At 38.0% G+C, this 25,667-nt stretch overlaps 1 protein-coding gene across 4 annotated transcripts in view; it reads right to left on the bottom strand.

The window, feature by feature from the left end:
* The window catches only part of LOC129727108 (bumetanide-sensitive sodium-(potassium)-chloride cotransporter), a 160,940-nt gene that overhangs the window by 133,969 nt on the left and 1,304 nt on the right, over positions 1–25,667 (bottom strand). The window lies entirely within an intron of this gene.

Genomic DNA, 25,667 nt, shown 5'->3' with positions numbered 1-25,667 from the left:
TCCCAGAAAATTAAGCATCTCGAAAAAATAGCGGACGATAATAAACGGCGGCAAGAGTTGCGAGAGATTATAGAAATCCACCAACTAACGCTAGAATATGCTGCATTCCTAGAGAAGTCAGTTTCTCACTTCTTACTAAATTTGTTATCATGTTGCATGTTAATGATGTGCTTGATGATGTTCTATCTTTCTACGGTGAGTTACTGGTTGGTATGGAATTGTTAGGACATAGGACTTGACTTGACCCTTTTTTTTTTCAGAGCTTTGGACCCAACGCCATCAGTATTATAATATTTTTCGCATTTTCTATGATTGAAATGGCTTTTTTTTGCTACAGAGGAAACAAATTAAGCGATAAGGTGATTCAAGTGGTATTACTTGAAATAGGAAAAAATCTATTTGAAGATTTTAGGCCGCCGAGGTAACAGAGAGCGCGTATGCCTTCGCTTGGTATCTCGAACAAGTGGATATACAAAAAAAAATACAATTTGTCATCGCACGTTCGCAACGGTTTAGCGGAATTACTGCAGCTAAGTTTTACTTCGTCAACAGAGAGAGATTCGCTATTTTAATACAGGCATCCTATTCGTATTATTTGATATTAAAAAGTGCTTTCTAGGATGAAGCTTGAGAAACATTTTATAGCGAATCAGAAAACATGGAATTTCAAGCTCTAGATAGTAGCCATTAAGTTTTGAAAAAATAGAATAAAATAAAGCTCACTAATTACGATGGAAATCTGTAGTATATTCTAAAAAAAATGACGACTTTCGCAGCAATTCGTATTTGATAAGCGGGACCTCTGCAACCAATCGACCATTTTAACACTCTCAGTTGCAGTCTAACAGACTTACAGTCCAGTTGTAAACTGCTGATATTTTTTTTTTATCGAGACCTGGTTCAGAAATTTCAACTTACTCGATGTTTTCGGTGAGAGATAGCAATCCTATTCACTATTGTGTAAACTGGAGAGGTAATATGTGATGAGCTTGAAATCACATCGGAGATATCTTGCGAACAGGCATTGGTTTTGTGCAAATTTTTGGCTGCTCGTACCTAGTTACTGACACGTACTGTTGTGTACAGACTTCGTAACAAAGTCAAATTTCTATCCAAGTGTACTAAGTATCACGGAGCGTTTTCGAATGGAAAATTTTCCGGTCAATACCTGGTGACAAATCAAAAACTATGAACATGAAGCCGCATTATCCATGAGTTACACGATGTGTTTAAAAATTCTGACATTATGAAGTTAACTAAATTTTTGACCTGTCAAATAAAGAATAGATAGACCAAAAATCCGGAGTGTTCAAATTTAATTATTATCAATCAGCACAATCGCTTTCGCGAATCCGGTTAATTGCAGTGCTATAGTCAGAGCTCCAAGAACCGAGTAAAATAACAACTTTTGCCTAATAGCGCAAAATTCGCAAACATGTTGATTGAAATATCGCTCGTTCTGTCAGCAAGCTGTCCGATTAAATCGGGCAATTCCCTAGTGCTATCTGATTTGTGTTTCCGTATGCACTAAATCCCAACGATTCGCTCATCAATCTTCGGCATTTGGTGTGTACTAATGGAAACGTGCCAACGGAGAGGCCCCCCTGCTGGGCACGTGATGTGGCCGCAGCCGGATCAAACGACGTGAGAATAAGGCAACGATTCCGTCGGCTGGATTATGACTCAAGCAGCCCATATCAAAAGTTTGGTGTTGCCGGTGCATTTGCGTGTAGACCCACATGGCAGACGCGTGTGCTAAAAATACGACTTGCAGATAACCTTGAAGAAAATTTCCCCAATTAAGAAGATTTGCATGGTAATTTTTGTCCGAATCCGTTCGGTTGTTATTATGTATGGCCTAACAACTTAAAAGTCACTACCTTTTTTGCTTTAATCTAGCTTCTGCACGTGGCAAACAAATAACGAAACGGATATTTCTTTCTTCTTTCTGCCAACCAAACTCCAGTCACTTTAACTCTTTAAGGTATAACATATTATTTTGAGACTGAAATTGCAGTTATCACAACTTGTCGTACACTGCTTAGAAATGTTAAAGAAATGTCAGAGCCAGAAGATAAAAGATCCGAACTTCCAACTCCTCCATGAGCCACGTGTCGTACATTGCCCTTTTTCGCATGACGGCCTCCTCACCCAAACCCGGCCAGTTCATAATTGCTACATCGCCAGCGAGGAGTGGAACATCTTTATCGCTTCGCGTTTCGATCGTTTCGGTTTGTGTATGAGTAAAATTCGCGTTCTTCTGGAGCATGTGTTCTTGAACCTCGCCAGGGTTCGCCCGGGTCGCACGCCTAGCTCCTATACACATTCAACACAAAACAGCTTGTGCAGTGCTCTGCCTTAATGTACATGTATAGAAATAGAACCGCATTACGGTTTATTTACGTTTTATTGATAGTTTCCTTCCTACTCGTCTTTGTCGCCCGGTTCGGGCTTATGATTTTGCATCTCGCGTTTTACCAACTACAAGCATCTATCGCATACTGTTTAGCTTAAAAGGTGACATAGTTTTAGTTTGCTTGTCATGCAACGGTGTGATGGCGTCCATTGATAGCGGTACTTAACCCTCGCCTGCGCATTGAGGTAAAATAACAGGTTTTATTCGTATTTATTAATCCAATCTGCTTATACCTAATTTGTTTTCCATTACTGTTATTCTATTCAATTTTCACTTAATGGAATAGTTGATTAGGTATAATCACAGACAGACGTTCATGTGAGACCAATATTGATCGAAAATGTTGTGTAAATCAAACAGAAATACGTTATAAATCACTTGTGCACTAGCATGGTGATTCAACAAAAGAAATGTCAAAATGACGAATAAATGATTTCGCAAAAATGAGTCACAGTAGACATTTCAAAATTTCATCAAAAGAGCAGCAGTCAAAAGTTCAGTAAAAGAGCGTTAACAACATTAAGACTTCCATATAATATATAAGACTAAGTATTATCATGCGTTTAGGATTCATCAATGTGCCAAAACCTGGAAAAACAAAACAAAAAAAAAACAAGAATACAGGACGATGACAGGCGAAGTTTTTACAATATACCAATCTAGAATCAGGAAAAGTAGGTAGTGCTATCCAAAACACGGTCGCATCGCTGACATGGGAAAACGTAATTTATTATTATTCATAAAACTCATCAGTTCTATATGTGGTGGTCCTAATAAGGACCGTTTTCATTGTTCTTGTGGGCAAACATGGTAATGGCTGCTTCCAAATATAATGGTCATACTTCAGGCATAAGAGTTAGAGCATTACTCTTTTCGGTAAACGTGTAGTACTGTCAGTATTTTCAAAATTGTACTTGTGGAGCGAGCTATCGGCACGCGTTCAATTTAATTGAATTGACACCATAAAATTGAATATGCAACCTTGTAGAAAAACATAGTGAATCATTCCAGGATCCCCAGAAACAATATTTCTATACCCGGGATCCGAGAGCTTCGGAAAATTGTTCGGTTGGGATTGTAAACCCTAATCACTCATTATAAAAAAATGCTGGCTCCCTTTTGGAAAATTGATTACGCTTCATACAAAATATATAAACGTTTAAAAAAAATTTTGCTACTCCCAACCACAACTGCAGGCAGGATGCAACATGCAACGGCGTGATAAACTGTTTCGTGGTTGAGAGTGTTGCACTCTTGGTATCTCCTTCCATCAGACACGAGAAGAATGTGATTGTCTTACAGTCTACAACGTGTTATTTTGTTGACTAGCTGATAACTTCATCGTTCCAGTTCCACGCTTAACCAACAAGAAATGAGATTCACGTTTTGTTTATTCGTTAAACATACGAAAAAAATCTCTTCGAGTCTTTCGAATCTGGGGGAATGATAGAACTTGAAAAAAGGAGGAGTCGCTTGCAGCATTGGTCTGAAATAAACATTGCGAAGCGAGATATTTTTTTTGTATACCTGAAGGGCATTGGGCAGAAGTGCCACTGTGACAGGCTGGCCCCGATTGATCGAGCTCATTGATGGAGTTGAGCTTGTTGGTTGCAAGCCTATGCCTTAATTTGGTACAACATGGTTGATGAAACCAGCGACCGTTTTAGGAATGGTACGCCATACCTGATATGAAGTTGAGAGGTAACTTCCGAAAAAGTTGAACCTCGATGAAGCAAGAGCTCCGCAAAAGCAAATACGCTGAACACTCAGGTTCAGCGTTGCAAAAGCGGCAATTGTCGGTTGGGACATTGCCGAATTTCGCTAAATGGCAAAAAGCAGGACAGTGTCCAGTGAGGAGTCCCGTGATGTTGCGTAATTCACTACGAGTTAAACTAAGTAGCTTTTTGGTAACCGCAAGGATAGGGTAGATAAACTGTTTAGCTCGTCCGCAACCCTGCGCATGTTGCCAATGAGATGGTATTTCTAGTTTTTCCCATGTATTTAATTCGCCTTTGATGGTGGATGTGGAGGTATTCAGAAACGGTTCAGGTCCAATGAATTGCTGTGCAGATCCTTGTCTTGCTAGACTGTCGGCATGTTCATTTTCCTACGATTCCGCAGTATCAGGGTACGCAAAGTAGCATAACTTTGTAGAGGCGGAAAAGTTCCCTGAGTATTAAAATGCACTCCCAGCCTAGTTTAGAAATTTTAATTAGCAGTGCAGCCTGACTGTCTGAAAAGATTCCAATTTTGGCATGTTTGTAGTTGCGCTTTAGACATATTATAGCACAGATGTATATTGTGTATACTTCTGTCCGAGACTGTTGTTACTAAAGGTGTTAGATTAAACTCCTTCAGGACGCTTAGATGACCTGTTAGGCCATCTTTGTATTTCTTCTTCACATGGACATAAAGAGGCAGTAATATTATAGTTGAAATCCTTCTAAAACATAAACCAGAACTCATTCGATTTTAATCAATAGCTCAGCGTGTTATGCTGAAAATGCTGAATTTGTTTCAGAAAATGTATTACACTAAATGCAAAATGTTGGCACGTCTCAAGAAAAACGGTTAGTTCTACTTCACAGCAGCATTTCGAAATCCATTTTTATGTCTCAGCATCAATGCAACACGCAACATCGTAATAAACTGTTGCGTGATTGAAGGTGTCGTACTCCTGAATGTGCTTCCACCCGACAGAAGAATTTGATTCGCACCTACGCGAATTCTCATATGTGATTGTCAACATGTGTATGATAGCAAAAGCAAAAATATTTCCTTCCTTCTTTCTTTCGTGCAAAAACCAAACAAATATAAGCATTTTCATTATCTTTCTTCCAAGCCGCAACACGATATAATGTGATATTTTGTTGCGTAGCTGAGAGCTTCAGTGCACAGTGGTCCAACAGGGCAAAAAGTGGAACTTAATTCCATAGCGCCTTTCACCTTCATCCTGGCTTAATAGTGTCTTCGGAGCAATTGTATATGAATGACCCGCATTATCGCAAATTGTCAAAAAATAAAATAAAACGTTCTCAAATTTATCGAAAAAATATGCTAAAATATGCTATAACTTTGTTAGAAAAAGTCCTGGAGATGTGTGGTCTTCAACAAAAATGTGTGTTTCGTATGCCCAAATGCTTCTTTACAACGACGTTTTCTTGTAAAATGTAACTAACAAAAGTTAAGTGCAAAAAATTAACTTTCAAGTAACTTTTATAGAAAATACTCTGTAGCTCTGTACCCAATGAAAATAGAAATTTCGTTTGTCAAGCAAAGTTTCATATTTTTGCACGTTCTGAAACTTTGCCGAATAAACCACTCCTCTATCTCTTAACACAAAAAAGTTAGTATTTTGGATATATGAAATCCTACTGTAATATATGCTCGCCGTACTCTAATATAGGGGGGATTGGGACAAATGAAACCTTAAGGAGTTTATAGTACTTCAGTTTAACTTCAAGGAAAAGTATTGACATCATGATTCCTCTTGTCCCTTTTTAACCTATACGTTCTTGAAGTTATCGGAAAAATAAGCTAAAATATGATACAACATTGTAAGAAAAAATCCTGGAGATATATGATCTTCGGCAAAAAATGTGTGTTTTGTGTGCCCTAACAATTCTTCCAAACTACACTTCCGTGTAAAATGTAACTGACAAAAGTTAAGTACAAAAAACTAACTTTTAAGTAAGTTCCATGTAATATACTTTATAACTTTGTACCGAAAAAATAAAGGATTTTCATTTGTTCAACAAAGTTTCATATTTTTGAGATTTCTACAACTTTGCCGAATAAACTATTCTTCTATCTATTAACAAAAAAAAAGTTATTTTTTTTTACTTTTAGTATAGTAAACTTTTCAAATTTTTTGACAATTTGCGATCATGCGGGTCATTCATACAAACAATTGCTTTATAGACACTATTAAGCTAAAATGAAGGTGGAAGGTGCTATGGAATTAAGTTCAACTTTTTGCCTTATTGTACCACTGTGCAGTGCACAGTAGGGCGGCTCCATACAAATGCTGGCCAAGCAAAAAGATGTCTTTAAATAATGGAAAATACATGGTTTTTATATAATTTTGGGACACTGAGTCCGAATTTGATATTATTTTCGCATGAAAATACGTATTTTTGACGCCAGAGAAATTTTTATATATTATATGAGGAAAACTTTACGTCGGTTTCAATCTTTTGGAAAATAAAATGCATCATGCTTAAAATACTTTCATACGCCATAAGAAACATTAAATGTTAAGCAGTTATCAAGAAAAAGAAAGAAAATCAATTGAAAAATATGCTTCGTGTTGAAAATTACTTATGACTTGTTTTTTTTTTTTTTTTTTTTCAAGTGACTATATTACATTGATTCTTTTTATCGCATTTTTTCCATTTACTTTCACCTTCATCTTCATTTTTGTGTTCATTTTCAATACAGTTTTATTATCTTCAAGAAGGGTTTTCAAAATGCAGTTTCTAACGTCAGAATAATAATTCACTATTTGCTCTGTAGAAATCAGCAGGCGATGTATTATGTCATGGTTTGTGTTTACACGATTGTTTTTACATGTGACTGGTATGATATAAACTTAAAACATGATTTTGGTAGTCAGTGCTGGTGGTCCAAAACATAAACAATGATAAGTTTTATGATACTTCGTTAATTATCGAAATATACATCAGTTAAACTTGTAAATATGAAAATAGTGTGATTAATTATAATGAAACATGTTTGAAAACGTTGTTATTATCAGACTAATTTGAGCCATTTGTTATTCTGTAGACGGTTTGCAGTGTGCAATTCAAATTTACATTCTTGAAATCCAATATGTGCCGAACACTCGTTGTTTCTCTTCGAAAGAAGGGTTCTCTGCGCAACTCTGCGCAGAATCGGACTAGATGCATTTTAAGGCATTTTTTCCAAGCTATCTTTTAAAACCAGTGCCAATAGTGCCAATCCCTGCCGTCTAAACTTTAAACGCTGCACATAGGAGTATTTGACCCAAAAAGCTGGCCAAAAGTCCGACATACAAAATACATGATTTCCATTATTTTGTATTGATTTCAGTTGAAACATACTCTCATGCTATCCCAGAACTCATCGGTGCCTAATCACATACACCAAACGGTCAGTTTGAAAAATACGTGCTATTGTTCGGGTGGCATGTAAAATTGAAAAAAATTATCAAATAGTTTTTTTTTCTTTCACGGGACATAATGTACAACATAAGGAGAAAGTTTTGCAATATTTAAAATGTTAAATGTATGAAATAATCCCAGATTGTTTACGAAAAAAGTGATAGTGAGAGCCGATCGCGAAAAATCCATAATATCGTCAAATTAATTTCATGATTTAGTAACCTTCCGGGCAAGTCCCGTCAAAACTTAATTTATTAACAGAAAGGTCAAAGTCTACTTAATATTTACGGAAAGAAAAATCTTCCTCCTGGTTCCTCTTTTTTATTTTATTGACATTTTGATAAAACAAGATTTGTATGAAAATTGTTGAAACTTTGTCATAGATCATGTGTAAAAAGACACTAATAAATGCAGTAAGTGAATTTAAAGTAATTGTCATATCATTGGATTTTATATTGGAGGTGTGCCATGACGTGACGTACTTCTCCTGGTAGGGGTCATTCATGTGTGGAAAAACGTGAAAATGAATTTTGATCAAAATTTGCGTGACGTACTTAATGGATGTCACCTTGTTTTGTACTTACTCTAGTTTTATTGGTTGATTATACGGAAATAACAAGTTTTTGATGTAAAAAGATCCAATTACAACCAACATAGAGCGAATTGGACTTTTGGCCAGCTTTTTGGTTCAAAAACAAAAAAATACGTACTTTTTCGATTCCGCCTAATTTTTTTGAGTAACAATGAAAGTTATGAAAGTTACTCAAAATTTAAATTTTTGTAGGTTACTTTTGTTAGTTACATTTTACAAGAAAATGATGTTCGGAGAAATTGTTGAGGCACACAAAACACATATTTTTGCCGAATATCACACATCTCCATGGTTTTTGCTTACGAAGTTATGGAGTTTTTGAGCTTATTTCTTCGCTAGTTTTAAGAATGTATCGGGTAAAAAGAGCAAGTGGAACCATGATGTCAAGATTTTTCCTCAAAGTTCAACTCAAGTACTATAAAATGTTGCAGGTTTCATTTGTCCCAATTCACCCATATTTGAGTACGGCGAGCATATTTTACAGTAGGTTTTCATATATGAAAAACATTAACTTTTTTGTGTTAAGATATAAAGGAATAGTTTGTTTGACGATATTTTAGAACGTGTAAAAAAATGACACTTTGCTGAATAAACAAAATTCTTATCTTCATTGGGTACAGAGTTATAGAGTATCTTTTATGAAAGTTACTTGAAATTAAGTTTTGTATGCATAACTTTTGTTAGTTGCATTTTACAAGAAAATATTATTCTACAGAAGCATTGGGACATACAAAACACACGTTTTTGTCGAAGATTGTACATCTCCAGGACTTTTTCCTACGCAGCTATAGCATATTTTAACTTATTTTTTTGATAACCTAAAGAACGTATAGGGTAAAAAGTGGGTAAGTTGGGACTATTAAAACTATAACTTAAACAATTTGTAGTACATGAGTTAAGCTTTAAGAAAAAGTATTGACATAATGATTACACTTGCCCCTTTTTATCCTATACGTTCTAAACTTATCGAAAAAATAAGCTAAAATATGCTACAACTTTGTGAGGAAAAGATCTGGAGAAACGTGTGTTTTGTATGAATTAATGTTTCTATAGAACAATGTTTTCTTGTAAAGTGCAACTAACAAAAACTAAGCATAAAAAGTAAGTTTTAAGTAACTTTCATGTAAAATATTCTGTAATTCTGGACCCAATGAGGATAGGAATTTGTTAATTCAACGAAGTTTCATGTTCTAAAAATTCGCCAAACAAACCATTCCTCTATCTTTCAACACAAAAAAGTTATTGTTTTTCGTATATGAATACCTACAATAAAATATGCTCGCCGTATTCAAATATGGGTAGATTGGGACAAATGGAACCTGCAACATTTTGAAGTACTTGAGCTAGACTTTAAGTAAAAGTATCGACATTATGGTTCCACTTGTCCCTTTTTACCCTAAACATTTTAGTAATCGAAAAATAGGCTGAAATATTATATAACTTCGTAAGGAAAAGCCCTGGAGATAAGAAGTCTTTGACAAAATTTTATAAATTGTGTGTCCCAACAATTTCTCATCATTTTCACATCATTTCTTGTAAAATGCAACTGACAAAAGTTAACTAAAAATATATGTTACTTCTAAATGTTGAGTAACTTCCGTATAATGTACTTTATAACTTTATAGAAATTTTGTTTATTCAGCAAAGTTTTTTTTTTTTAACTTTCTACAACTTTGCCATATAAACCATTTCTCTATTTTTTAACACAAAAAAGTGTGTTTTTTTTTTTAATACAGTACAATTTTCAGAACTTTTGACAATTTAAGATTACGCGGATCATGAGCATGAGCATGAGCATGAGCATGATTGACCGCCCGCGGTTGCTACTCCGTTGTTGCCAGATCAGCTGTAATTACACAGAGAACCAACAGATGATGCTCGGGACCAACATGCATCCTCAATGTGTAAAAACTGGTGATCTTAATCTTTATGTTAGGCAATACCAGCGCCGGCCGCATCCGAATGCAGGTCAAAGAAGGAGTTTGTATGGGAATATGTTGACGTGATACTCGCTTTATTGGAAGCCGAGAACACCTCTGCACTTCCACGAGAAATCACTGGGATGTTGGAGAAAGGGCAGGGTACACAGCAGGGTTCGTTTTGGTAAATGATTCACTAATTTCGAGTGTCGGGTTTTTTAGACCAAATGTCGCGCCTACAAGTTCATTACATCCGCCACGAAATTCATAATGTGTTCCGAACTTTTCAGATTGATGAAGTAACACCGCAATAATAAGCATACGCAAGATACTGGACTTAATCGGACATCTCCTCGTAAGGTGATCCTCTTTATACCGAAAACTATTTCGCGTTGTTGATTTATCTGTAGATAATACGACCTCATGGAATGTATCGACGCGGAGTCTTTGGGGGTTTGGTCAACCGGACATTTAGTTTTCTACCTTACAGATCGAGTTGTGACGTCTCTCGTATAGACTTCGTCTGTCCTGAAAGAAAAAAACGCTATGATACCGCGAAAAACACACCTGAAGTCACGAATATTCGGTAAAAAAAACAAGTGGAACTGCCGTTAATGGCCAGAGTTAAGATGAAGTAAGCATAAATGCGCGGGACAAAGTTTGCCGGATAGCTAGCCTCTAGCAAGTTATATACGATTTTAACACGACGTACCGATATGGAAGCTATCAACCTCGTAAATACTATGCGCGCCGTACACACGGGTAACAACGAAACGTTATTTTATCGTAGATTGATGGATGTAAAATCCGACAGTCTTTCGTGTAGGCAATAGGTTAGTCTGTCAATAGTCTGTTTCACCGTTAATCACAATCAATATTATTCACACTACGGCAACCGGCGTAAAGACAAATAAGTAGTAACAACGCTATTATCGTTTTCGTAGACACACGAGAGAATATTCCTATTAAATTTTAAATTTGGCAACACTCATGCATCCAAAGCAGTGCTTTTCAAAGGATCGCAAGTTGACTGTTAAAACACGAATGCGAACGCCTTCCGCAGTCAGCTTGACTGCTCGATATAGTCAAGCGATCGCCCAGAGAAAAAACAGTCAAAGTAAAGTTGATCGTTTTTTTAGTTTCTAGGTGGCGGTCATTCGCTATGGCAGCGCTCGTTAATAACGTTCACTCTCCGATTATGTGTACGTGCAAGACACGAAGTGAATGAGGGCGGTTGGTATCATTCCTACTGTTTCGTTTTGCGTTTGTTTTTGTATATCGGATTGGATTGGAATAGAACCTTGAAATTTGTGTAACATATGACTAATGCATAAATCGGTACTTAGGGTAGAGCGGGAAAAGTTGGTCATTTTTGGTAAAAATGTTCCATTACTTTATACCGGTAATACAGTCATACCTCGATATAAGGCAACTTTATTTTCATTACCGCTACGTTATATCGTGTTACATTATATCGAAGCAAATTTTTTTTCTAATTCATGCAAGAATGTTAATGATTACTCAAAGATGCGCGAAAACCTATTTTCCATCACCTATCAGTAATTTTAAACCATTCTTAAGCCCATTTAGGACAATTTTTCAACAAGCAAAAAAAAAGTTTTTTAATTGATGCAAGACTGTTGAAATGCAAAAATACGCGGAAACCTATTTCCCATCACCTACCAGTAATTTGAAACCTTTCTTATGCTTTTCTTTAGAGAAAATTTCAACAAACAAAAAAAAATAGTTGATGCAAGACTGTGAATTGTTACTGAAGGATGCGTGGAAACCTAATCCCATCACCCATTAGTATTTCAATACCTTTCTTATGCCCATTTGGGACTTTCGCATTGGTTTCATTGGTTTCAAAACTTACTACATATTTTCGAAGCAATTTATACCCCAAAAACAGTTGCTATATCATTTATATTCAATATCAATGCATCTTAAAAAGTTACGTTATATCGAGGTAAAAGTTACGTTATACCGAGTTACGTTGAATCGAGGTTGCCTTCTACCGAGGTATGGCTGTATTATGCGAAAATATAAACTACATTAAACAGCTCGCAATTTTGCGGATACACTAAAGTTTTTTTTTTACGAGGAGACACGTAGCGCGGAAAAAATCCGCGTGAAAAACGCGTAAGTTCCAAAATCCGGGTAAAAAATGGCGTTAATTGTAAGATCTGCGTAAAATTTCACGTGAATTCCGAAGTCTGAGTAAATAAACTGGTGATTTCCAAAATTCGCGTAAAAAACGAAAAATTTCTGAAAACCGCGTAAATTCCGAAATCCGAGTAAAAAACCGCGTGGATTAATACCGAAATTCGGGTAAAAAAACCGTGAAAACTCTGAAATCGTAAATTGGGGTAAAAAAAACGTGTAAATTCCGAAACCCGCGTTAAAAACGCGTAAATACAGAAATTTGCATAAAAAACAGCGTAAGTTCTGAAATCTGCGTAAATTCCGTAATACGCGTTAAAATGCTTCAGTGTATTATATCTTTTTTGAGCACAGATTGGCCAATTAGCTCCTCAGGTAGGGTAGAAGTTGATCAGCGAGTGTAAAGTGACAACTTTTATTTCGTAAGGACAATTCAGTTTTCCTCCACCAATGCATTAACGGCAGTCTGTAGCATTTAGGCGGAAGTCAAATCGTTTTCAGTTACAGTTTGTTACAGTTTTTTACGCAGGTTTTTTTTATGTGGTCATTTTTACGCGGATTCCGGAAATAACGCGGTTTTTTACGCAGATTCCGGAATTTACGCGGTGTTTTTTTCTTACACGGATTCCGTATTTTTTCATTTCGGAATCCGGAATTCACGCGTTTTTTCACGTAGATTCAGGAATTTACGCGATTATTTTTTACGCGGTTTCCTTTTACGCGGCACGTATTCCCCGCGTAAAAAGGAACTTTGGTGTATACGTTGAAATTACATTGATGGTTTGAATGGAAACTTGATCAAAGAAAACACGTGTTCAATTGAAAACTCGAACTGAATTCCGCAATTCTAAAGTTTTTATGGTTTTCTGATTGTTATAGATCAGCTGAAAGAGAGTAATTTTCTGGGCAAAACGTGGTTTTTGAGAATTTTTTATCGTTGTCCTTCGTATTTTTAATTGAGTTCTTGCTCAAACCTGCTCAAAATCTGTTAATGAGCGAATTGTCATTTGAAAACGGGTGTTTATTATTCTATATTTAAAAACCGACGGACAACGATAAACATTTTTTTAAATCACAATTTGCACAACTGCACTTTGTTTTGTCAATTAGTTTCTTTGCTTATCTGATTATATCACCCATAAAACACAATTTTTTTATATAAATGATATGTGAAAATAAAACACAGTTTTTTCGATGCGTTGGTTTGATGTAATCCTCATTGACCAACTAACCCCGTAACCAACTAGCCCTGTTCTACCCTATCTTCTTCCCCGCCGATGTTGTGAGAAAAACTATCTTACTCATAAAGCCATTACCACGTGGCTTGAATGATGACTATATTGAATATCACTCACAAACTCAACTGCTAAGCAATATTCGACGCAGATGATTGAAGTAAGCGTTGGTTAATTCATTACGAATGAGGTCCCGGTTAGTAAAAATTGGCACTGTAGGTGCAACAATATACCACCAGCACATGAGCCTCAAACGTAAGAATGCACAATGGTCCAGAAACCGAATTTTGGGGGAAATTTGGGTCTAGAGCTCTATAGCAACATTTTAGAGAAAAACTTTCTCCTACAAAGTTGTTACATATGATAAAGCGCTCATTGAAAAATTATCGAAAATTAGGGTGACCAACATTTTCGATGCAATTAAGTATCTATAGCTCCGAAATAGGGTGACCATAAAAAACGGCTATATTCGATGTATTTTATTTAAAACAATTCATAACTTTTGAACCAGTTGATCGATTTTCGATCTTTTTGGGTCAAATTAAAGGTAATTACGTCTAGTTATAAGAAAAAATACCAAAAAATAAATCTGGGTGCTTTTATATGCATAATGTATAAAATTATTGAAATTTACGTCTTGTTTTTAAATTGAATTTACTCAAATTTAAAAAATAACATATCTCTAAAAGTTCCTCCATTTATAGAGTCAAGTATGCCCTTCAAAATGAGACCAAGAGATATTTTTTATGTTTGCCCCAAAATGAATGACATACAAATGAAAAACGCATATTTTTGGATGAAAAATATTAATAACTTTGAGTAAAATTTAGATATTTACGATGCCAGCGTTGCAAATTGTTTCTCTTAAAAAGCTCTAAAAGTCGTTCAAAGACAGTTTTGAGATGAAACTTGAAATAAAAAAGTTAGAGCGTAAAATATGTTTTTTCAATATAAATCGGTTGTTTTCAAAGATAGAGAAAAACTTTATTTTACAAAGTCACTTAAAATTAATGGAGCTATAACATTGTAGAACAAATTTTTCTTCTATATACAAAGATAAAAAAGTTAGATACTTGATTGCATCGAAAATGTTGGTCACCCTAATTTTTGATAATTTTTCAATGAGCGCTTTATCATATGTAACAACTTTGTAGAAGAAAGTTTTTCTCTAAAATATTGCTATAGAGCTCTAGACCCAAATTTCCCCCTAAATTCGGTTTCTGGACCATTGTGGAATGCTTCAAACTGATTGACTGTTTTTTCGGTCGATCATGAACGCAAACGAAAAATGGTACGTGACTGCCGACAGAAGATTGTACGGCGGACTTGAACGCCGAAGCGGCGGTCCTTTTGCGGAAAACAACGTTGCACGCAGCTCGTTTCTTATTAGCTCTGCTTTCAACCGTTCGTTGAAATTAAACGTGCTGCAGGTACAAGTTAAAATTGAGCGAAGGATCGCACAAAAAGGAAAGCTTGTAACTGACCGAGAAAACGTTCAAGCGTCTTTATTGAAAAGGATTTTTCAAAGCCCTGATCCAAAGCTCGAAAAATATAAAAAAAAGCATGTAAGCATAAGTAACAATACAACATTCCTAATAAATTTGCAAAATGCCAATGTTGTCATTATTGGTTTTATGGTTTCGAACCCGTAACATCTTTAAAAAAATTTACCTTAATTTGCGTGGAAGCTAGAAAAAAGTATGCAAAAGCTAAAGAAATCCTAAATAGAAGTAAGAGAACATATCTAACAAAGTAAAACCATCGCATTGTTTTATTTGGAAGTTTTAAGTAGTCCAAAATCCAAATACACTTTCTTAGGCGGTGCACGCGGCTCGCAACCAGAAACGAACAACTCTAGTGGAAAAGTGCTACACCGAATTCTACATTAAATGACGCACGAAGCCACCGCCATTGGAATCGTGAGGCATAACCGGTATTACACCAAAAAGGATAAATCAAACGGCAAAAAGAAAACAGTATCACATTCTAACGAGAACGGATACAATCAAATTGCCTGTCATCTTTCTTATACAACAGCAGTTCACATAATCTGCTCAAAAACACCTGTACCAAGTTCTGATGACAAAATATGAAAATTGTTCACCATTGCAGACAGCAACCGTTGCGACATCAGAATCACGAACACTTCTTCGGTTCCTACAAATAATGGAATAAATCATATCAACTCCTGCCAATACCAATACTCATACTTTGTTGCCACGTTTCCATACGTTCACCAAGTGTGAAAGAGAGGAAAACAATTTAGTCGAGAATATAGCAGTGGGACAGTTAACCGTTTCCAATTGGAAAACGGTAATACTTGTTTTTTTTTCTACTTCACTCGTGCATCAATGATCGGAAACTATGTAATGAGATCAGGTTTCAGTAAAATTTTAACTATGAAATACAAAATTACTCTACATGCAACCTGTTAGAATAGTTCAAGGAAATTTCTGCTTATCTTTTATTGCTATGCTTTGGCGATGTGGAGAGCAATATGCCCTCAAGTTGACACACACGAGACTTCTCCATCTCCTTCACACGAAACTCATACACACAACGAAACGGCCCCTCTTGATTCAGCCATTACTTTCTCACAAATCACAAATCTTCTAAGTAAAATTTCACCCCATATCTAACTTTTACCGAATATATTTCACTACTGGCACACGCGATAGTACAAAAAGGAAAAAATTGCCAACTTTCGTGGACACATCTTGTTGAATAACATAGAAAAAAAAAGAAAATAATCGGAGCGAGTAAAAACGCGAGTTTGTTCCATCGGCTGTGTTGCCAGCCGATCTTTGAGATTACGCGGATCATTTAGACAAACAATTGTTCAGAAGACACCATTGAGCTAGGATGAAAGTGAGAGTCGCTATGAAATTAAGTTTCACTTTTTGCCTTTTTGGATCAATGTGCAGTGGTCCAGTTCCACCGTTTGCCAACACTAAATTTCATTTTTCGTACATCTATCTTTCGTTGCTAAGTACATTGTACAGGCCGTGATTGACCCAGTTAATCTTTTGACCTTAACTCTAGAATAATTTAGAGAACCAAGAATATTTGAGATATATGACAAATGATTGTGTGCCATACATCTCAAGCACGTATAACTATTTTAATTAGATACTTTGCTTCAAACATTGTAGCAATCGTGATTATTCTTGCAGATTATAAGATCTATATTAGGTGAACTCCAATTGAACTATAGCTTGATAAGCTGGTAAACAACAAATCTGTCTCTTTGGATATAAAAAAATAAAACTTTGCCAAATAAACAAAGCTGGGTTCAAAGTTAGACAGTATTTTATATTGAAGTTACAAAAAATTTAGTTATTTTTATTTAGCTTTTGTTGGCCACATTTTACAAGAAAACGTTTGTAGTACTCGAACTGGAAAAGTGTTTTCATCCTGCTTGCGTCTTTTGCTCTAAACAGTCTTAAAGCTTCCGAAACAGGAAACTAAAATATGCTATAACTTTGCCTCCATGAAAATATTTTTTGTTTCCAAATATATCCACACGCCCAATTTGGTTCCATTTGCTTGATTAGTTCTCGGGTTGCAGAACTTCGTGTTATATTTGTACGATCTCCTCCGTTTCCGAGGAGGGAAGGGTTACAACTACCTCAAAAGTAATTTTTGCTCCCAAAAACATCCACACGCCAAAGTTGGTTTCATTTGTTTGGTTAGTTTTCGAGTTATGCAGACATTTATGTTTCATTTTTATGAGAGACCCCCTTTCAGGGAAGGGAAGAGTGTCGGATCACCATATAAAAGTTAACTACCCTCAAAAACACCCGTATGCTTATTTGGTTTTATTTGCTTGATTCGTTCTTGAATTATGCAAAAAATTGTGTTTCAAATGTACAGGACCTCTCTTTTCAGAGGAGAGAAGGGTCTCGAACCATCATAGGAACCTTTCCCGGTCCCAAAAACCCCTACATACAAATTTTCAGAAATAAAGAGAGTTAAATCATCTTCGATAGTAGAATTAAGCCATTCGATGTCAAAGCACTTAAGCATGCGTTTATTCTCAGGCTCTTTCCAATTCAGGAAAAAGATGAGAACTAGAAAAAATAACAATGTTATTGGACGAAAGAGTTAAGAAGTTATCAGGGCATGGATAGTCAGGAATTATTAAAATTTCTCATTTCAAAATTAAAAATATATATTGGGAAAGTTATATTAAAGTACCAGAAGAAAAGCAATAAGATCATGATCAGAATATTGTAGAACTAGTAAAAAAGTTTTGAAGAAAAAAAAGGTGTTCATGTGAACTTTTTTTTTTTTTTTTCTTCACATAACATTTATTTGACACGGCACAAATACAATTTAATGTTTAACGGCGCCAATTATATCTGATGACTTAAAACTAAAGCAAATTTTTTATCCTCGCTGCCGACTACGAGCTGAAATTAAGTCTAACTTAAAACTAGCATGGGATTTCCAATCAGTGTTTTGTTGTTCAATGGTCGTCTGATAATCGTCGAATGGCATGTATGGATTCGTTCTGCTGAGCCACGATGTCGTGAGTTGGGACAGAAGCTCGTAGTCCTTGGGTCCTGGTTCTATTGTGCGGGGTATGGTTGCTGGTTTTGTGCTTAAGGTTCAAACGTGTTCTTGTCGTTTTGTTGGGTGTAGACGGAGGGGAACGGGACTAGACTGGGGCGTGGATGGATTTCAGGAAAACGTATATAAGGGACATGTAGGATAGGTCACGGCTCGCCAAGACATCACGAACAGGAACAGCCGGCTGTCTACCCTCGGCCTGCAGGGAAGCTATTAATTTAGACCTGGCGTCACGGTGTACAGGGCATGACCAAACCACATGCTCTATGTCGTGATAACCTTCACCACAGGCACAGATACCACTTTCCCCGAGCCCAACACGACGGAGGAGCGCGTCAAATCTATAGTGATTGGACATAAGCCGGGACATCACGCAAATGAAATCCCGACCTACATCCAACCCCTTGAACCACGGGTTCGTCGATACTTTGGGGATTATGGAATGTAACCACCTTCCCAATTCCCCTCTGGTCCAAGCATTTTGCCAACTGATGATCGTATTCTGACGTACAAGTGCGAAAAATTCATTAAAGGCAATTGGTCTTTCATAAATATCACCGTTTGTTGCGCCCACCTTAGCCAAAGAGTCCGCTTTCTCATTACCCGGTATCGAGCAGTGAGAAGGGACCCACGCTAAGGTAATCTGAGTAGATTTTTCGGATAAAGCACTCAGATGTTCCCGTATTTTCCCCAGGAAATACGGAGAGTGCTTAACATCTTTCATCGATCGGAGAGCCTCAATGGAACTGAGACTGTCCGTAAAGATGAAATAATGGTCCGTGGGCATTTTTTCGATAATCCCTAGGGTGTACTGAATTGCAGCTAATTCTGCGACGTAAACAGAAGCAGGATTATCGAGCTTATGGGAGACGGTTAAATTGTTATTGAAGATACCGAAGCCAGTGGACCCATCAAGAAGTGATCCGTCAGTGTAGTACATATTGTCGCAGTTGATGTTTCGATATTTATTGGAAAAAATTTTAGGGATCTGCTGCACGCGTAAATGATCCGGGATTCCACGAGTTTCTTCTATCATGGATGTATCGAAAAACACAGTAGAATCAGAAGTATTTGATAAGTCGACACGATTTGGAATATTCGAAGAAGGGTTAATATTTTGGGACATGTGATTGAAATACAATGTCATAAAACGGGTTTGAGAATTAAGTTCGATTAACCTTTCAAAATTTTCAATCACGGGACGGTTCAAGACCTCACATTTGATTAGAATACGAGAAGACAGGCTCCAGAAGCGGTTTTTCAATGGTAGTACTCCAGCTAAAACCTCCAAACTCATCGTATGGGTCGACTGCATGCAACCTAAGGCGATACGCAAACAACGATATTGTATTCGCTCCAGTTTGATCAAATGTGTGTTTGCTGCGGAGCGGAAGCAGAAACACCCGTATTCAATAACAGACAATATCGTTGTTTGGTAAAGCCTTATAAGGTCTCCTGGATGGGCTCCCCACCATTGTCCGGTTATTGTACGAAGAAAATTCACTCTTTGTTGACATTTTTTCATCAGATACCTCACGTGACAACCCCAGGTGCCTTTAGAGTCGAACCAGACACCAAGATATTTGTGTACCAAAACCTGAGAAATCGTTTTACCCATTAATTGTGTTTGAAGCTGAGCAGGTTCATGCTTCCTAGAAAAAACTACTATCTCAGTCTTCTCCGGAGAGAATTCGATACCTAGCTGTAAAGCCCAAGCAGACAAATTGTCCAAGGTATCTTGCAATGGTCCTTGCAAATCGGCAGCTTTGGCTCCTGTAACAGAGATTACACTGTCGTCTGCAAGTTGTCTTATCGTGCATGAATTTGCCAGACATTCGTCGATGTCATTTACATAAAAGTTGTAAAGAAGGGGGCTTAAACATGAGCCCTGGGGAAGACCCATGTAGCTAATGCGAAAAGTTGCCAAATCGCCATGCGTAAAATGCATGTGCTTTTCGGACAACAAATTGTGCAAAAAATTGTTCAAAATTGGAGAAAATCCTTGTCGGTGAAGTTTACCCGAAAGAATGTCAATAGAAACGGAATCAAAAGCCCCCTTAATGTCCAAGAACGCAGACGCCATTTGTTCTTTACGAGCATACGCCAGCTGAATATCTGTTGAAAGCAACGCAAGACAATCATTCGTCCCTTTGGCACGGCGGAAGCCAAATTGAGTTTCTGATAGTAGACCATTTGATTCGACCCAGTGGTCTAAACGACGGAGTATCATTTTTTCCATCAATTTCCGGATACAGGATAGCATTGCAATCGGCCTATAAGAGTTGTGATTAGAAGCTGGTTTCCCTGGTTTTTGGATGGCGATCACCTTCACTTGCCTCCAATCCTGCGGTACAATGTTTTGCTCCAGGAACTTATTGAACAAGTTCAACAAGCGCCTCTTGGCATTGCCGGGTATATTCTTCAACAAGTTGAATTTGATTCTATCTAATCCAGGCGCGTTATTGTTACAGGACAGGAGGGCAACTGAAAGTTCTGCCATCGTAAAAGGTGATTCTATCGCGTCGAGGCCCGGAGACGCATCGCGAACAATATTTTGCTCAGGAACAGAGTCCGGACATACTTTCCTGGCAAAATCAAATATCCACCTACTTGAAGACTCCTCGCTTTCGTTGACCGTTACGCGATTCCGCATTCTTCGGGCTGTGTTCCAAAGAGTGCTCATCGATGTCTCCCTCGACGTCTCGTTCACGAACCGACGCCAATATCCACGTTTCTTTGCTTTAGCCAAGCTTTTAAGCTTGGTATCAAGCTCCGAATACCGTAAATAGTCGCCAGGTATACCTCCCGTCTGGTAGGCCTTAAACGCGTCGGATCTTTGCGTGTAGACATCGGAGCACTCTTGGTCCCACCACGGAGTGGGAGGCCGTTCTTTGATCGTTACGCCGGGATATTTCTTCGTTTGGGCTTGCAACGCGGCGTCGAGAATCAAGCCCGCGAGGAGGTTGTATTCTTCAAGTGGTGAATGATGTTGAATCGACTCGACCGCTTTTGAAATCATTTCCTCGTATAACTTCCAATCGACATTTCGTGTGAGGTCATACGGAATGTCAATTGGTCGCATGCGAGTTGACCCGTTAGTAATTGAAATAAGAATAGGCAGATGGTCGCTACCGTGAGGATCGAGGATTACCTTCCATGTGCAATCCAACCGTAGCGACGTCGAACATAAGGATAGATCCAAAGCGCTTGGGCGCGCTGGAGGTTTCGGGATACGTGTCATTTCACCGTTGTTTAAAATAGTCATGTCGAAGTCATCGCAAAGGTTATAGATTAAAGAGGAGCGGTTATCATTGTATGGGGAACCCCAAGCCACGCCATGAGAGTTGAAGTCTCCCAAAATCAAACGTGGCGAGGGAAGAAGTTCTATTAAATCAAAGAGCAGCCGTTGCCCGACCTGTGCTCTGGGGGGAATATATATTGAGGCAATACAAAGCTCTTTACCTTGTATTGTCATTTGACATGCGACAACTTCGATGCCTGGAATCGAGGGGAGGTTAATACGATAGAAAGAATAGCACTTTTTAATCCCTAAAAGTACTCCTCCATATGGGGTGTCTCGATCAAGGCGAATAATATTAAAATCATGGAAGTTGAGATCAATATTTGAAGTAAGCCAAGTTTCACAAAGGGAAAATGCATCGCATTTGTTTTTATTTATCAAAACTTTAAACGAATCAATTTTTGGTAAAATACTTCTACAATTCCACTGTAAGACAGAGATAGAATCCTTCATATACGCAGTTGAATTAGGCATCGAAGGATACAATCGCTGCAAGGAGAGGCCATTGGGCAGTCAACTGCTTCAAAAATGATCTAACTGTTGGGAGGAATGCTGTAAGAAAAATTTTAATTGGATCGGGTACATTGAAAGTTTCAAAAATCCAGTCCACAATGTCAGAAAATTTCACTAATCCAGAGTTTGTTTCATCAACTGGGAGTGTAAAAGGAGCAACTGGGGTTTTAGATGTTCCTGGCAGTGCTGGGAACTCCTTCTGGGACTTTAAATTTGCCAGCCCAGGAGGAGTTTGCTTCGGTTTTTCCGCAGCACTGTTTGGTTTGTTTGTAACTTTCATTTCACTTTGAGAGATCTTAGGACCTTTTCTGGGAAGTTTAGGAGAGGAAATATTTTTCCTCTTTCTAGACTCCCCAGGATTGGCGTAAGATGCTCCCGCTGGTGAATCGTCAGAATCGGTTTCCTCAGAGGGCAACAGATCGAAGGGGTTCGAAGTAACGGGAGAAGTGGTAACGGTCTTCTTCAGCATGTCAGCGTAGGAACGCTTTGAACGCTCTTTGAGAGACCGTTTTATTTTATCCCTGCGCTGCATGTACACCGCACATGTCGAGAGCTCATGCAGATTTTCCCCGCAGTGAATACACTTTTCAGCGTTAACACTGCAAGAATCTTCCGCATGAGACTCCCCACACTTGCCACAACGTGCCTTATTGCAGCAGTAGGCGGCTGTATGGCCTAACTGCTTGCAATTCAGGCAGTTCATGACGCGGGGCACGTAGAGCCTCACAGGGAGACGAACCCGGTGGATCGAGACGTGGCTTGGTAGTGCAGACCCGGCGAACGTAACTCGAAACGAGTCTGACGGAGTGTATACTGTTTTGCCACCGATGATCGATGCTGACCGCAATTGCTTGCAGTCGAGCACCTTTACTTCGGGACACGTTTTGTTCTTAAAGCACCCTTTGGCACTTTGCAGTATACACTCGACGGACAGACTCGAATCGGTTATGACACCGTCGATCTCCACGTCTCGTGCGGGTATGTAAACGCGATACTCGCGTGTGAAGAGCTCAGAGCAAGCTATATCGTTGGCCTCTTTCAGGTTACCGACCACGACACGGAGCTTGTTAGGCCGGACCTTGGAAATTTCGGTCACGCCCTTGTACTCCTTCGTCAGGTCTTTAGAAATCTGCAAGAGGTTCAACTTTTTCGATTTCGGTCCTGCCTTTGGCCGAAAATAAACAGTATAGCTGCCCTGGGCTCCGTCTGGGTAAAGCCTGGGGCGAGGGGGGACTGAAGAATGAACAGGGGAGGGGGTAACAGAAGGGTCAGGGTCAGAGGGGTTCGGGGATGGTGGCGCGGGAGGCGAGGGATCTACATCCATCGCGCTTAGTTTAGCGCACTAGCGCTGACAAGAACTCGTACCTTTTTATTTCTCCCTTCCAGTAAGGTTGGTTGTCCGATCGTTCGAAGTAGCAGCCGTTACAGCCAGCAGCACCAATACAGCAGCACCAAACAGCCACCAGCAGCGAGCCAGGTGTGAGATCACTCCACACAGCGATACAACTCGCTGACACTGATGGCTTCTTCTTTTTCCTCGTTTGTGTCTCGTCCACTGCTGTAGCACAATCCAGCCAGCAGCCAAATCGGCTTACGCACCAGCTGGCAGTCACGATGCGAAACAGTTGCACAAAGGAACGACCTTGAACCCGGATTTATTTCACTCGACCAGGCAAACAATGCCAACACTTGATCACACGTCTTTTGTTTTATACTCTATCGGACCGATCACCAAACACGTCCAGTACTGATGCGTGTTCGGCACAGAATGTTCATGTGAACTTGTGAGAAATAGTAAAACCTGATAGCAATAACTATAATTTTGAGAATTCTAAATATAAATATAATGCTAAAACGAATATTAAAAATGCATAAATTAACAGCTGATAGAAGCATAGAACAAAGCATGAAATGCTCCGATGATTTTCAACATTTTTTTGATTTTTTTGATTACTAGAATTACAGACAAGTTTTCTCTAATCCCTTAGAATAAAACCTTATTTTGTTAAAATTGGTTAAGAATACTTTTCAATGCCGTGATGCCTGGTTTTATTTTGTAAAAACATGCAAAAAATTGAAATAAAAAAAAGATTTGGGATAAATAGAGTGTGTAATATTTGGTTTCAATTTCACCAATATGTTATATCGACATTCAGATTCCTCCTACGCTCTACCTTTGATCAAATGATTGATGAACACCTTTGTAACTGACCAAATCGCCCCTTCATCAGTGTTCACACACCAAAGAAATGGTCAGCAGATAACCGCTGAGAATTTACACTCAGAAAGCTTTCCAGCAGAAGAGCTACAGTAACTAGGAAAACCCATCCCTCCAGCTTCAGCAGCCATTGGTTGGTTACCAATCGGCTAAGCCTGTGCTGAGCTCCGTTGAATACAGACCGAACCGTTTATTTATGATTGTTGTGTTCCATCGGTAGGCTGGGAGGCCTATATTTATCAACAGGCTCCTCTTCACTACTTGCTATGATAGGCTACTCACTCCGCTGCAGCAGTAAACACATAAACCGATACCAGCTTATGTACATATTTATTCTATTAGCTGCTTACGAAAAGTAACAATAACGTAGAATACGAGCTGAACTCGGTCAAGGTAATAGTATGGGGGATGTTTTCATATGATTTTCTTAAGGGAGATACCGATATTTTTTTCGGAAAATCGCAAGATGGGCGAAGCAGGTAAGGGATAAGATAAAAGAACAGTCAATCTTAAAACAACTGTTCTCACTAACAGGGGAATCGTGAAGGGTGTAGTCACCGTAACAGAGCTCCCGTAAAGCGAAGGTGAATAAGTTCCCTCTACAATAGTTTGGTAAATAAATTTATTGAAGGCGGTAGACAGTTTCAGTTCGGTGACATTGTGTTCAGTGCAAAGCATATGAATATGTGGTTTACAAAAAATGGTTTCAGAACATCTGGGAACGGACACATGCTGTTGCTCAGAAATGTAGTCTTGGCAACAATGTGAAATGAATTCGAGCTCATCCTTCACCTCGAGGTATGTGGTTGTCCCTGAAAGAACCGGGAAGAATATAAAGATACGGTCCTGCTGATTTTTATTTTTGGAAAAGCGATTCAGGTTTGGATAAGAATGATTAGCAAGAAAATGTATTTATTTTGGTTTTACAGAGCCTTTAATTAGAAGTTGTGCGGAAAGATTATGACCATATTTCACTAATCATTTAACTACAAAAATATTTTATTAATTATTGCTCAACAAAAAGCAATATAATAGAAATAGTCACAAAATTCGAATTTTTTTGTAGTCCTATCTAACTAATGGTTTGAAGTAGTATTTCTTTTTATCCAGGCTGGTTTTGTTTGAAACTTTTATTCAGAAACAATTTTTATGTTGCACTCAGAACTGGTCACAACACGCTGATCGTTTTTCATTAAATGTGAATAACTCGATAGAGCAAAGTAAACAACTTCCATTAGGTATCTAATTAAAATTTTTATTGAGCCAGTACTAGTATGGATAGTTTGCACTATCAGCACAAGTGAATAATTTTCTTCTCCCAAGACCACATAGTCATCCACACTAGCAACCGTTCTACTAAGCATATTTGCTTCTTCTAACGACAAGCACGTGACAAATTCCCGGATGACTGTTATCTCCGATTGCCCATCAGTCAGTAAGTACTAAGGGGCCTTGCCGCTTTGAGCGGAATTAGCCAAACAACACTCGCTGTTCAGACGTGTTATTTTTTCACACTTTAAAGTATTTTAAAGTTAAAGTCTTAATCTCAGCACAACATAATTCTCACGACTATAACGGACATAATTGTTGATGCATA

Source organism: Wyeomyia smithii, chromosome 3, assembly GCF_029784165.1.
Source record: "Wyeomyia smithii strain HCP4-BCI-WySm-NY-G18 chromosome 3, ASM2978416v1, whole genome shotgun sequence".
Taxonomy (NCBI): Eukaryota; Metazoa; Arthropoda; class Insecta; order Diptera; family Culicidae; genus Wyeomyia; species Wyeomyia smithii.
This window is presented reverse-complemented; position numbering and strand designations above follow the sequence as displayed.